We start from the raw sequence: 15511 nt of genomic DNA on the forward strand, positions 1-15511 counted from the left end.
AAAAATCTGAAGGCACTCGTACATGTCAGATGCTCAAAATAATATTTTATCCCTGCAGTGATTGATGGGAGTTTGTTAGGTCTGTGCTGTTGTGTTAATGTCGAGCGGCAGAGTTTCATGTTGAGCCTGGAACAGTCTGCTGATTCCCACGATTCCAATGAGCCAAACCCAACTGACTGATGATCCCAGAGATGCGTAATGCTTATGCTGCAATACAGCACCATAAATAAATGAGTAAAGACTAGAAAAATCACCTGTGATTCCTCCCATACAACGCTGGTGCTTAATGCGTGTAGATATTTAATACCATGCTCAGCATAAAACCTTAAATTGAATTTGTGTCATATATCACTTACTTTTAAACAGCACCAACCTCTAAATAATAAATAAATAAAATAAATAAACCTCAAAATAATAACAAATGGTGAGATCAAGGACTTAAAAAAATAATCTCTAAATGATAATTCTTCAAAAAACTAACAGTAACTTAAGATTCTGAAAGATTTAAAAGAAAGAAATTAAGATAAACGAGACATCTTGCATTGTTTAATAAATTGATCAAGACGTCTTTTGGGGGATGTATATGATATTGTGAAAATAAAATAAAATAAAATAAAATAAAATAAAATAAAATAAAAAATACATGGATGAATTTTCTCAACAAGACCAATAACATGAATTTAGAAAAAATATTGCGAGTTTCTATTTCATGCTGAATTTTAGGAAAAAGGAAGACAAACTAAAGACAATACATATGCTCTTTTTTTAATTCTGAAGTTATTTTTGCTAAAATTGTTATACTAATAACGTAATGTGCAATGACACCATTTTTTTATAAATTTTATATCACTGTATTTCTGAAAGAAGACTATCTTTAGAAAATTTTCGATGTCATTTTCATTTCATCTTGCATGTTATATGCCTGATAAAGCAGCGTAATTTACATAGCACATTTCGTACTCAGTGGTAATTCCAAGTGCTTTACAGAAAAAAAAGACCATTTTTATCAAGAAAATATACAGTAAAAAAGTAAAAATTGAAAAAAAAGAGTAAAGAATAGAATAATAATATAAAATGAATTCTATAAAAATGTCTACAAAGAACACTTTTTAAATTACTAAATGCTTTTAAATACATGCAGTGAATATAAAATAAGATCAATAAATTGCAAACAATTAAATTTCATCATCTACCATTAAAACGTCTAATAAAATAAAATAAAATAAAATAAAATAAAAAATACATGGATGAATTTTCTCAACAAGACCAATAACATGAATTTAGAAAAAATATTGCGAGTTTCTATTTCATGCTGAATTTTAGGAAAAAGGAAGACAAACTAAAGACAATACATATGCTCTTTTTTTAATTCTGAAGTTATTTTTGCTAAAATTGTTATACTAATAACGTAATGTGCAATGACACCATTTTTTTATAAATTATTAAAATAAAAAGCACTATCAGTGGTCTCAGAATTTTGAACCATACTGTGAATACATAGAGCTCCACAAAAGCTTTTAAGCTTTCTCACATCTGTTGAAATACTGTAATTACATATAACTTTGACTTTAGCACATTAATATACTGTAATGGCTAATGGCTTTATCAATAGCAATGCCATGACTATTATTTGCACAAACAGCAAAGCTAAGGAGCTCATTTTTGTAAACAGTTGAAAGCACTTTTGTGTCCAGGAGGTCCAAGTCTTCCAAAATTCCAATACTAAAAATTAGGGATATGCAAAAGTAGGCTACATATATTTAGAAGAAAAAAAACTCCTAGTCAGAGGGTTGCTAGAATGCGATCTTGAAACACAATATACAGAAGACAAATCAAATCGACTCTTCTGCAATCTGTATGTATATGCCTGTAGCGTTTCTGCTTTAAAAGGGATGAATTTAAAGACCAAACATCTCCAAGAGGTTTTTACTGTGCCAGCTGTCTAACAGCCAATGCACACCATGTTGTCGGCACGCCAATTAAAACTAAAAAAAAGGGAGAAAAAGCATCAACCTCACTGATCAAGCCATGTGAAGCAGTGAGCTCAGGAGAGAAGCATACATTAAATACTGTACACATGCCAATAATCTAGAACTTGCCATTGCACAACACAATACCTATTTGACATGCCTGACATGACATGAGCACATATCGACTGAACAATTCTGTGGTGATTTTTATATCTGGAAAGTGCCTTTGACAACTGCTGTAGTGCCATTGATAACTGCCACACTAAAGCAGTAAATTGGCATTGTGCAATTGCAAACATCCTGTTTCACACCCCGTGATTTGGCTCGGTGCGTTGGCATGTATTGTTGAGCCCAGAGCTGCTCTCTCATTAGAGGAGTTTGGACTACATTACCCAAGTATCTGGAAATCTGATCACACAGGAGCATCCGCAGCCAAACCCGCCTGCCACAGTGGCCGGCATCCTGAAAAACACATCCTGATGCCAAAGTATGATTTGATTGAATTAGTGAGAAGGAACAGAAAGGAGGCAATATGTTGTCTTGTAACAATGTTAAAAGAGTAGTTCACCCAAAAATGTCATGCTAAATCAGTGTGCTGTTATTTTTACTGTGGAACACAAAATAGTGTTGAACAGTTCACAGTGACCATGGATTGCAAAGAAAAAATAGGACTGAAAACAACATAAAAATATCCATGAAAACAGTCTATATGACTTGTGCACTGTATTATAAATATAAATCTTATTACATCTCTAAATAGAGACATTTTGGTTTGGTTTGTCCACAAATAAAGCTATAGTAAGGCTTCAGGAGACTTGGAATATAGCGCACATACTAATGTTATGATGACCTAATAATGTTGTTGGCTCTTTTTTGGAAGCTTGACGGCAGCTTGACTGTCATTGCATGGAAAAAAAACTGCTTAAATATTCCAACTTTTTTGGGTGAACTGTTTCTTTATTAAGTGAATACAATTTCAGGATTTTATTTTAAATACAGAAAATAATGTACCTATATAAAATATATATATTATAAATTATACCTGCCTATATGATTTATTCTACAGTAACTACTAGTGCCCTTAACAATAGCATTCTCTATGCTTTGTCTATTATATCCACTTATTTTCTTTTTATTTATTATAAATAATGACCCTCTAACACTAGCATTCTCTATTATTTTTCTCTACTTCTGACTTGTTTTATTTTTATTAGAAAAACCACTAGTGTTCCCTATTCTTTCTTTTATTCTATCTACTTGTTTTCTTTTTATTTACTAAAAAAACCTTACTACATATACTGAGACTTGTCACAGCACTTACATATTACTGCTCTTTTGTTGGTTTTGATAGCTTCTATTGTCCTCATTTGTGAGTTGCTTTGGATAAAAGTGTCTGCTAAATGACTAAATGTAAATGTAAAAACAGTATATAATACATCCTAATAAATCTTATTTAAAAAACAGTGACTCTTGTATGCTCACCAAGGCTGCATTTATTTGAATAAAATAACAGTAAAAACTATAATTTTGTGAAATATTAATATATACAACTAAATATAACATTGCATAACATAACACCTTTCTATTTCTATGTATTTTAACATTTTTATTTAATCCTGTAATGGCAAAGCTGATTTTTTTTTTCAAGAATCTTTGATTAATAGAAAGTTCAAAAGCACTGTATTTGTTTGAAATATAAATTTTTGTTTATACATTTTTCTACGGAAGAAATAATTTTACTTTACTGTCACTTTTTTCTCTATCAATTTTCTGTATCTTTTCTTAATAAAAGTATTGCTTTCAACAACAACAAAAAATCTACTGAATGTTAGAATAAAAAAGGTGTACAGGACATAATAAACAACAAAGGTACATTAAGGTAACCATTGCAAATTATTTTTTCCACTGGCCCAACACCATCCCCGTTTAGGTTTTAGGGGTACTATAACCCATACCTTTGCCGAGGGGCGTTCACATAAAGTAGAGATCCTAAACCAAATGTCAGCCTGAGAACATCATCATAACAGGTTAAAGGTTTTCCAGTGGCTTTCTCCAAAAGCTAAATGGTCAAAGGGGAACAAAGTCCCTCCCTGGAAACATCTATACCTAGGTTTTATGGGTCTGCTCCAAGGGCTGCCTTCAGGCAATGACCGCTCTGGTCTGGGGCTTGTCAAAGAGCCTTTAAAGTCAAAGCAGTGCATGTAATTTCACTCCAGCGCTTTAACTAAAATACATGACATATCTACCGCCGACATGTCCAATAGGTGGCCTGTTCCAGAGAGAATAAAAAAAGCCAACATGTCTTGGACAGGTATGAATGATGTAAAATAAGCCCTGATACTGAATGAGTTGAAAAAATGGGGAGAGCACGGGGAAAAGATCACAGACTCTTCATTTCCATTTAAGGCACTAACAGCATACACAAAACGACAACAGTTACATGAAATGTCTGAACCTGTGCCCAGACAAAATACAGTCAGAATGGTAATGTTTCTTCTTGTTGTTTTCAGTCTTGTTTCTATCGCTTTTGGCCATATTGAGCAGAACTAAAGATTAAACCCATGGAAGACGTATCCCCTGCTGTTTCGTTCTGATTGAAATGTGCCACTAAGCTTCAGTGCTTCTGTCTTCAGGGAGATTTTTTGCCTCTAATTAAAGCTCGCCGATAGTAATTTCCCAAACGTAAACCAGTGAAACCAGCAGCCTAGGTCTGCGTTGGGGCCGCACGATTTGGGGGAAAATCGAGTTGACATTTTTATTTTATTTTTATTTATCTTAGTTTTTTCCTATTTTGTCTCTTTTTTTTTTCGATTCAATGAAACTCAATGGAGTCCAGTTTGGTTTTGGACCCCATTAACTTTCATTGTATTGACACATACAGTCTCCGGATTTTCTTTTATGTTCTGCAGAAGAAGAAAAAAAGCCATACAGGTTTGAAATGACATGAATGTGAGTACTGTAAATTAGGGCTGTGCAATATATCGAAATTATCGAAATATCGCAAATGTACATATCGCAATATGCATATCGCTACAGCTTGCAAATCGCATTTTTCTTCAATATCGCACAGCCCTACTGTAAATAAAATGTGAATTTTTGACTAATCTATCTCTTTAAGGGCCAGCCAAAAAAAGGAATCAGGCATTGGTAAATCATCTACTGTAACATAATGACATTGCAATTTAAATGCATTTTAAAAACCCCAGTGCTCCATTCTGTTGCGCAATGTCTGACTGTTTTTAAATGCAAGAATACATCTTACTTAAAGGCCACCTAGGAAACAGGCCTCCTTAAGAACATTTAGCCGACCTGTCATTCAGGCAACCCACCGAATAGCTGATTTCAAAGATGTGCAGTTTTGCACACCCCTACGATAGACACATTAAGCACAATATGCTCTGCCTCACAGATTTGCATTAACAAAGCCCACATATTATGCATCGTCTCGCTTGCTGTGTCGGAGCATACAAATGCACAGTTTCAATTCTCCTGTCTCGAATCCTGTGCTTTTATGAAGTCACTCTGTAACATCTTGTTCTTTTGCTGAATGGACAAAGATGGATGAACAGACTCAAAAAACAATTATGATTTCTAGTATGGACGAATTGCTGCTTGGAAGTAAACAAAATCATTAGGCCGGTGCTTACCAAACAGTGCAATTCTAGTTGCCTTCGAAATATTATGGGAAAACACTGAACCCTGCTGATGCCGGTAACATTTTAAGAGACTATTAGGGGTATTAAGGTGTTAAATCATTAACTGGGCAGATACATTCATAAAGCAAGGGCTGTCTAGAACCCATCAGACTTGCAAATTCCACAATTGTGCCATTTTATTGCGCTTTTAATCCTGTCACAGCACATGCAATGACAAAACTTTCAATTCAATGCACCACAGTAGAAACGCACGTAAAAATCTATAAAAGGCGCTCATAATATTATTATTGAGAGCCCTTGTAGGATATGTACAAGAATGCCAGGTGCTGAAATAAAATCTCTGATTTAAAATCTTATAAACTGCAGTTCAGTTCGTGCCTCTCTGCTCAAATGACTATTGCAGAATTTGATGCAAATGGAATAAATCAGTAGATCAGAGCGGAGGGGAAATTTCAATTAGGTGACAACTGCAAAGGATCTTGAAAGTTACGTGTGCTACAGAAAAGCAGGCAAATCAAATTAATCCAGAGTGGCATATAAAGGAAGCTTCTCTTTCTGTAATCATACTAGATAAAGCTGGGCTAATATAAAAAGGTGAAAATTCAATTTTTGCACCGGGAGAAATGATCAGTGTCTGTGATCAGGTAGCAAAAGAGAGGGCGGCTGAAGTGCCAAATAAAACGGTCTGTAAAATGAAATCTGAGCTGCTGCATTTCCCGAAGGGCACTGGCTTATTATAACTCAGATTCCTCGTTTAATTAAAGGTACTTGAGTGCTGTGATTGGCAGGAGATTTTAATGTCACCTATACATTTCTAAATTGCTTTCCTCTGCGTGTTGGTGGTCAGAGGTGGATTACCTGTATTACAGCCTTTCCTCATAATCAAAATCAGTGACAGCGGTCAGTCTCCTCACCAGTCCTTTATGGTCCACTGTTCTACTTAAGCACACATTCAGCCTATGCATAATAAAAGCATACTTGGTATTCAGTATAAATTGGCCATGTTCCAGGTCTCCAATCACATCAGGTGAACCCTATATATCATTGCGCAGGCTTATGCACATATTCAAAACAGGTTTGCATTGAAAATCTCCCATTTCCTTAAGTAATGACCTCCAGCAGAAGAAATGAGTGAACATGTATGTTACCAAAAAAGTTGTAAAGGAAGGACGCAACATAAATCAGACGGCTGCCTATCATTGCTACCGTTAGCTAATTATAAATTATTTATCTCATGCCACAAGAAATGACGAAACCCCAGGAACATCTAGTGCTTTATGGCGCTACACCAAACTGCCTGAGGAAAATGGCACATGGTCTGTTTTTGAAATGATGTCAATGAATATGAAAGCATTGGTTTTAAAATGTACAACGTATGATCCCTTAAGCCTTTCCTCCATCCAAGAATTTTACTAATCCAAAAACATGGATTTTCACTGTCATGTGTATCCTTGTTATTTTCTAGTAGTGGTTTGGTATTCAGGTGTGGTGTATTTCACTACTTAAACAATAATAGGGCTGCACAAATCAAAAAACATAATAGAAATTATGATTACAGCTGCTGAAAAAAATATTACTAAGTATTGCAATATTTTACATCATGATACTGTATGGATATTCTTACCCCAATCAATATTTATACTCAATTTTTCACAAGAATATTTCAGGGGAAAAAAGATTGATGAGCCAAGCCCAGAAGTCCAGCGCTGATGAAAGTTGAATAAATAAGTAAAAGATCACAATTTATCAGTTGTAGATAACTATAACTCTAAACAAGGAATCGCAATATTATTGCAGAGTGAATCCGATATCAATATAATATAGCATTGCCAGGTCCCTGTAGGCTCTCGTCTCTCATTTACGATGCAGCAATAAAGCAATAAAGTAAACAAGGAATAGTTCTCAGCTTGTTTTGAATTTACAACCTACAAAAAAAAACAAAAAAAAATAGGCTATTGCATGCAGCTGCCAACACAAAATATTTATTTATTTTTATTTCCATACCAGAATCTTTTGCCATTTTCATATCAACTCACATAAATATAACAAACATTACATCCGATTGTTCAATATTTGATAAAAAAAATTGATTTTTAAAAACATCCATTAAAGAACTTTCAGAGCAAAAACATTGCCTACTGGCATTTAAAGCAGACAATTCCAACACAACATGTTTTATAGGCAGTGGGGTCTGACAAAAATTGCATGTTGGTGTTACATCACCTTTCAATAAAAACAAATGATTAAGTCTGGCCACCAAAAAATATCATAAATTATAATGTAAATTGTATTATTTGGAATAAACAATCATTATCAAATGAAATAACTAAACATTATGCTTTTTTGTCATCATTGTGCAGCTGTAACATAAATCCATTTAACACAATACATTTAAATCAACCCAAGGGAACTATTGCATGTCGGCTTGGTAATTTGACCCTCCACAGTGTCTGAGAGATTTAGCGGTCCCCAGATGAAATCCTTCCTATGATATCAGCCAATCAATAGCCACGAGGTTATCATCTCACTTTCACGGCTCCTACAGTACAAACACCACACGTGCTGTTTGTTGTTTTTATCAGTCAGTTAATGTGATCGCCCTTATTCCTCTATGTTCTTAATGAGCAGTAGAGTCGTCTCAATTCAGGCCGTATCAATCACAGCTACTACAAGGACATTTTTTGGCTTGTCAGCAGGTTAGCACGCATGGCTTAGCAAGGGTATTACAGTTGTGAATACATTCACTGAACCATGTTGTAATGGTTATATAGAGCGAGGGTAACTTGTTCATATCGCATTCCAGATTTCAATTATTCTTCCCTTTCTACAATGTCTCAAAAATTACCTCCCCACCCGCCCCAACCCGCTCTACGCTACTGCAAATCATTTGTAGCAACAATATGACAGGTTTTTATTAATGGCTCCCTGTTCTGGCATTCACACTCAACAAGCATTGAACAAATAGCAACCTCAATATGTTATTCACTTTGATAAATGATTCAAATAATACTAATGATACCATGACATTCTATCACGAATTTTTCTTATAAGAGAATATTTGACTGGGAGCACACTTAATACATATTAATGCATCCTCATGTTGAACACCGCTTCTGCTACTCGAATGTTTATTAGCAATCTGCCTATACCGACTTTAACGTTCATTTCTATTCCAAGCTGGTTCAGACACTAAAACCAGAAAGGATTACATGTTCTTTTCATTTTCTTAAGCAACTGCGAAAAGCGTTGCCACCGCCGTAGAGGTCTAATCAATGAGGAACATTGCAAATAGTGATGCTGTTCGCCAGCCAAAATAAATGTAATAGTCGTGGGCTGTGAAAGTCTGCTGAAAGGGAGAAATAAGGATGAGCTTTAATCCCTCACTGAATCTTCAGAAAAGTCATTAGGGTCAAAATACTGTGGAGGATGGTGAGAGAGGACCTTTTTTTTATTATAATGAAGCGCCTGGGCTCCTGAGGGAAACAATGCCGGGGGCCGCCGCTTGCGTTCGGCAGATCTGAAAATTAATGTTTTGCGGCGCTATCTGCAAAGGGCCCCCAGGGCACCCACTGGCTGCCGTATCCAGGAGCAAAGAGGTGCCCAAATCGTACAAAGGCATTTTGATTACAGCCACACTGTCAGACGGAATCTATGCATCAGCTTCTCTATTAGATATAATGGACCTGACAGGCAGGATGTGCTAAATCATTCAGTCAAATTTTGGCACCTAGTGACAAGCTATTTTGACAAGACCTGTTTAGGGTGATCCGGTGGGAAAGGATAGAGTCTGGGTTTGAATGTCACATGAGCCACTTGAAAGACTGTTTAAGTGGAACATCTCAGAAAGAGAGAAGTTCCTGTTCTCGAAAAGTAAACTTGAACAGTGCCACTGCTCGACAAACTGCATCCTAAAAAAGGAGAGGATTGTTTCTTGGCCCTTAGCTTGTAATATCTTAGAGTATCCACAGTGAGACTGCTTTGACAGTTACTGCAAATTATCCACTTCAGTACTCTTCTCAGAGACACAGACATTTACCACGGACAATAGCATATTCACAGGGATTTTTTTTTTCCCTACGCTGCAAGATCCCTTCTGAACAGGAAAACATCCCTGCAGGATGCATTAGGCTCCTTGGCAGGAGACAAAACAAGAAGACCTTCAGAAAAATGACGGTGCACTAATGCTGCATTTAATTAAAGGCAATCAAAATGGCCAATTCAAACATGTTTCTAGGCTGCAGATGTTCTATGTAAAGAAACTAGGCAGAAATGACTAATGCACAACACTCTAAAGCAATGGTTCGTTCTCGTAAAAAAAAGTCATATTTCCTTCAAATTACTGAATTACTCTGGCACATACTTTCAAATACCTTGATGTTTAAATTCTCAAAAGGAAAGTTCACCCGATGAAAATTCTGTCATCTGTTATCATTTACTTACTCTCATGTTAATGTAAACACAAAAACACACAAAGGATTGAAACACACTGAGTACAATGAAATTCAACGTTGTCCAAAACAACACAACACACGCACAAAAATCATTTTTCTTTTTCTTTTGTGAGTGATACAGCTTATTTTAACTACTGAACTATTCTTTTAACCTTTCAGTTGTGTTCAAAAACTGGATAAAACTTCTGTGTTATGGGTTAAAATCAACAGTATGAAAAATACTAAAAAATCATGTAAAAATAGAACCCCTCTATTGTGTGTATTGCAGTCATGTAAAAAAAAAAAACATTTATATACTTTATATATACACATACATACCCGTGTGAGGTTAAAATGGGTTTCTCACACTTTTTTTAGTGCTTCAGTAGTTTAGTGATTGAGATACAAAAAACAAAAAAACAAAAACAACCTTTTACAGACTTTTAGATTGTGAAACTCAAAAAAAAAAAGATGAAGAAACAGCAACTTTTCATAGGGTGATTCAGAAGGCAAGTCTCACTTTCATGTACACTTTGAGTCTTTAATTTCATAAGGTTTCATGTATTTCAAAATACAGTGTTTAACAAGATTTGACAAAGTTTTTTTCTATTTCTGCGAGGTTAAAATTAGTTGCTCACACTGCTGCAACAGTTTAATAATTGTTTAATAATTGAGATCCAAAAAATTAACAACCAAAAAAAACCTCTTAACAGATTTTTGGCTGTAAACTAAAAAAAAAAAAAGATGAAGAAACTGCAAATTGTCCTAGGGTGATTCAGAAGGCAAGTTTCAGATTCATTTACACTTTGAGTCTTTAGTTTCATAAGTTTATGTATTTCAAATTTCAGTGTTTAACAAGATTTGACAATAAAGAACTTTGTTTTTTCTGACTCTTGGTGTTTTTCAAAGTGTTGCTTTTTGGCAAATTGCATGGAAATAAGTTTGAAACTTTGAATGCACAATCATGACCCTAAATGAAAAATTTCAAGACAAAAAAAATAAAGAGTTCAATAAGCAGTTTGAAAACCATCCCCAACAAAAAAGAGGGTTAAAATTCCACTATTTAATGAAAATAGTAGTGCAACAGAGCAGCATTTGCACAGAATCTCACCATGCGGCCTGTTAAGGGCACGGTGTTACTCATTTGTTTTTCCCAGACGTCTCTGTACAGATACACCAACAAACACATTGTTAACCAGCTAAAATAAGGGCTCAACTCTTGGATCCAGATCACGTAGTGAGGAAAAGTCAAAGCCTGACCTCTCCACCCAGTGTCAGACAAGTCAGCATGACAGCTGAGCAATCAAAAACAGCAGTCGACCCATGACTTCAACACCGCACAGACTCCAGCCGCTGCGCACACTTCATTTGATGAAGTTCAGGTCCCTCCTGTCCTGTCAATCAGCAGGGAGCATGACAGCATTATCCACGTTCCTCCATCCAAGACAAATCACTTCTGAAACTGCCATGTTGAGATGTCTGCTTACGTTGAGCTTCTCTCAGCTCTCAGTTTCTGATTCTGCTACTCCCTCTAGGCTTTTAGACAATGTTGCAAAAAAGGGACAATCATTTGTAATGAATAAAATATGATATTTGTTGTCTAAACATCAAGTATTTCACAAAGCAGTTGTTTTTAAACTCATTCAAACTCCCAGAACGATTTGCTAAATGATCAAACACTAAAATGTAACATAATCTGTATGCGGTACCCATAACAGCCCATTTTGAAAGAGTTGCGCTACAAAGTGGTTTTTCAAAGCCATGGGATGCTAACGAATGACCCACCAGGCATTTTTTTTTCAGGGCAATCTGTTGTTTCCAATAGACTGCATTTAATAATCAACCTCAACATTAAATTCAGGCATTACAATTGATTTTAAGATTTTTAATTATTACTTGATAATAATTAATCCCCTGCTGAAGAGTTTTTGTTTCCTTAGAAACCAAGTGCAACCACAAGCTGCCCCGCTGAAGCATTTTTGCTAAGCTGGTTTCCTTCACCTGTGTTGGTATGTTAAGCCAGAGGGCTTTGACTTCTTTGTTTCAAAGAAATTAATTGCCTTTAGGGGAGATAAATAGCAAGTGACAAGCACCGATGCCAAAAGCAGGGATCCCAGTGGAATGAAAAAGCGACATAAAGAAAGGCTATTTTCACATTGTGGCCACTGAGGCTCAGTGTGAAACGGCTGGCTGAATGTTTAAACTCTCTTAGCCTCTTGTTTTTCTGTTCCCTAATTACAGTGGGGGAAACATAACAGGTGACTTATGATGCATCAACAGGCCTACAGAATATTGCTAGAATCAACTCGGCTGAAATGCTGTTCACATCCATTTGGATGTTTTCATTGGTTTTACCAAAACAGACCTGGCGAACTAACATTTAACCCAAAAAATATATATGGTGAGAATAGGGAGTCTAGACTTAAAGGGATTGTTCAACTACAAAAGTCAATTCTGTATAGTATTCTGTATTCTGCATAGCATTTATTTATGAATAGTATTTTTGTTTCCATACTAGGGTTCATGAACAATTTGGTTACTCATATTCTTCAAAATAGTTTATTTTGTGTTCAGCAGAAGAAAGAAACTCATACAGGTTTAAAACAACTTGAGGGTGTGTAAATGATGAGAGTATTTTCATTTTTGGGGTGAACTATTGCTTTAATGTTATAGTCAGTGTGCCTAAACTGTATTACAGCAGTGTCAGATGGAAAAATCTACAGTAAGACCGCTAGTAAATTGTAATCTAAAATTACCACCACCACTAGTAAATTGAAAATGAAAACTAGTAATTTTAATAATTTAATGTTTGTTAAATAAAAGTATAAACCTAACAATTTGAGTGAACTTGAAAAGTAAATACATGAATTTGCACTGTATACACACAACACTGTTAAAAAATAAATAAATAAATAAAAAAAATGTTAAATTACAGCACAAAATCACCAGCTGTGGTTGCCAGAAATTCACTGTAAAAATACGGTGACAATATTTCAAGTGTTACTGCATTAGTGTCTGTATACTTTACTTATAACTGTGTATTTCAATCTTACAACTGTACATTTCATTACTTGATATAATGTTAATTTACCAATTCGACTTGAACTATCAAGTCTTTTACTTTAAAATGTACTGATAACCACCTTTTTTGTGTAAAAACTATACATATTCTTTGTATATTTACAGTGTAAATTTACCCAAACATCACAGACAGATGATGTAAGAAACATGATAACTTTGTAGGGTATCAGACCGAAACAAACAATTTAAGATTCAATCAAGAACATGGTTGAAACATGAGGCGCCGAATTCCAGAAAGGCCCAAAATGACAGGATGTTCGTAAATCAGATCCTAGCGCCAGCCAGTCTGAAGCAAGCCTAACCAACCAACTCTTTCACAGAACAGCTTGCAACATTAACACAAAAGAACAACTCAGGAAGGAGATTGTCAATTTTGGGGCAAGTAAGCTAGATTGATGGTCAAAGAGATGCACAGCATGACCATCACAAAATCCATGATAGTAATCACGATCACGAGCTCTTTGGATTGACTTCCCCCCATACAACTGAAGTTAGTGGGGTCCAGAACAATTGTAAAACCCAACTAACGTTCAATATATAGTCAAAAAACAGATATTTTCCAAATATCTTTTGTCATTCACAATAAATCACACGCATGCACGCACACACACACACACACACACACACACACACACACAAATCAAAATAATATAGAATTTTCACTATATGGTGATCTAAAACCTTTAATTGGGAATGAATGATCAGCACATGTTATTTCGTAGAGAAAAAAAATAGTATTTGCAATCTTTAAGTAAAAAGTGATAACTTATGCATTCATTCTGTAGGGTTTCAGACCCAATCAGACAAATTAAAGATTCGATCAAGGACATGGTTGTTAAGTAATCAAAGTCATTACACTGCTTTGGGTGGTTTCCCCCACCTAGAAGACAAGAACCAGACTGAGATTCCTTAGGAGACCGTTTAACCTCTCTGGTCTTCACAGAACATATTCTTATGTTCACAGAATGGCACAGAAACTGTCTTTTACAGATGTAGACTCAAGGGTTCATATTCATATTTAGTATGTGTGTGTAATCTTCTTGCTTGAAATGTTTCTTCCAATCAATTCTTCGTCAAATGTATCATTTTCTTGTTATAGAACTCATGTCCAAAATTATACTCTGCAAGAGCAGGAAAATTCGGACCATGTGACTGATAAGATCACATGTTGATTTATGAATTGGGAGGAGAAACATACAGCACCCCGAGCAAAGACAATATCTAATTGGTCAAGGCACCATTTGGGATGTGGCCAACAACCTTGTTTAAATACTCAGGACACCATCAAATTCTCAAAACTTCAACCAGCCCACAACTCCGCATCTTCAGCCAATGCCCAACCATTGGCTTCCCAAGACGTCACCCAAGACGAGGCTGCCAATCAGCAACCTCGGGAATCCCCCTTTTCTGCAAGGATAACAACAGAGGCAACCCCCGTACACAGGCAATGCAAGTACCTCCAGATTCTAGCTGAACTGGTGCATTTAATATAAAAACCTCATTGAGGAACTCAATGCGAGGGTTAATTAAGTGATAGATGGTTGTTCATGTCTATGCATTTTCACATATTGCTATAAACTTGGAATCTCACATTTTCATTCTCTTAAACTCATTCTTTCCTTTACTGTGCTAATAAATAGTGTTTTCACTATACTTTGGATATTAATATCCATTGCAGAATTGATGTTATACGGCTCGTTCAATGAATCGCTGGCCGACTCAGCAATCAGCCATAAAACCGTGATTCTGTCCAAATTCCCTATAAAATCTTAAATGATTCCCTTTGAGCTAAATTGACCTGTTTCCCTTACAACTTTACCATATCAATAAAATGATAACTCAGAAAAAAAGCCTAATTAAAAAAAGACTTATTTTTTAGAGAATAAATTGAAGAAAATATAGAAAATATAAATTCATACAAGCCCTTATAGTTGTCACGGTTGCACTACTGTGAGGAGCGCGGAACGAGGAACGAAGGAGACCAGAAGTACATAAATCGAGAATCGAGAGAAATTCAAGGGAACACGGAAAACACCCTCCCAGAAGGCGCGTCCCGCGCCGTACAACATCCAACGGGGAGGGGGGGTGGGTGCTCTGGAGGCCTCTAGGAGCAGGGTTCCAGGATGGAAGGCCACCAGGGCAGCGCCCGTTCCGGGACCCATGGTGGATTAGGCAGTTCGGGGTGCCATGGCAGATCAGGCAGTTCGGGGTGCCATGGCGGATCAGGCAGTTCGGGGTGCCATGGCGGAGCAGGTAGTTCGGCCTCTGTGGTCTTGGCCTCTGCCACTCGGGCCGGAGGCGTATAGACCCCCCCCACGCAATTTTTTTTTCTTGGGGACAGCAACCCTCTCTGGGCTTGACTCGGGAACAGAAG

The 15511-nt window shown here is 36.1% G+C and overlaps 1 protein-coding gene and 1 long non-coding RNA gene across 2 annotated transcripts in view; both read right to left on the reverse strand.

The window, feature by feature from the left end:
• Window positions 1-15126, reverse strand: part of LOC107748186 (uncharacterized) — a 19534-nt gene extending 4408 nt beyond the window's left edge. Inside the window, exons 1-3 of the long non-coding RNA XR_001640890.1 lie at window positions 15057-15126; window positions 13085-13090; window positions 5300-5306 (exon numbers count right to left, since the gene is read on the reverse strand). This is a non-coding gene — a long non-coding RNA (uncharacterized LOC107748186). The remainder of the gene's footprint in view (window positions 1-5299; window positions 5307-13084; window positions 13091-15056) is intronic.
• Window positions 1-15511, reverse strand: part of LOC107748172 (low-density lipoprotein receptor-related protein 1B-like) — a gene marked incomplete at its 3' end in the record, with an annotated part of 94295 nt that overhangs the window by 66744 nt on the left and 12040 nt on the right. The gene's annotated exons all lie outside the window — the stretch shown is intronic.

The sequence above is a fragment of the Sinocyclocheilus rhinocerous genome, unplaced genomic scaffold, assembly GCF_001515625.1.
Source record: "Sinocyclocheilus rhinocerous isolate Xijiao unplaced genomic scaffold, SAMN03320098_v1.1 scaffold289, whole genome shotgun sequence".
In the NCBI taxonomy this organism is placed as follows: domain Eukaryota; kingdom Metazoa; phylum Chordata; class Actinopteri; order Cypriniformes; family Cyprinidae; genus Sinocyclocheilus; species Sinocyclocheilus rhinocerous.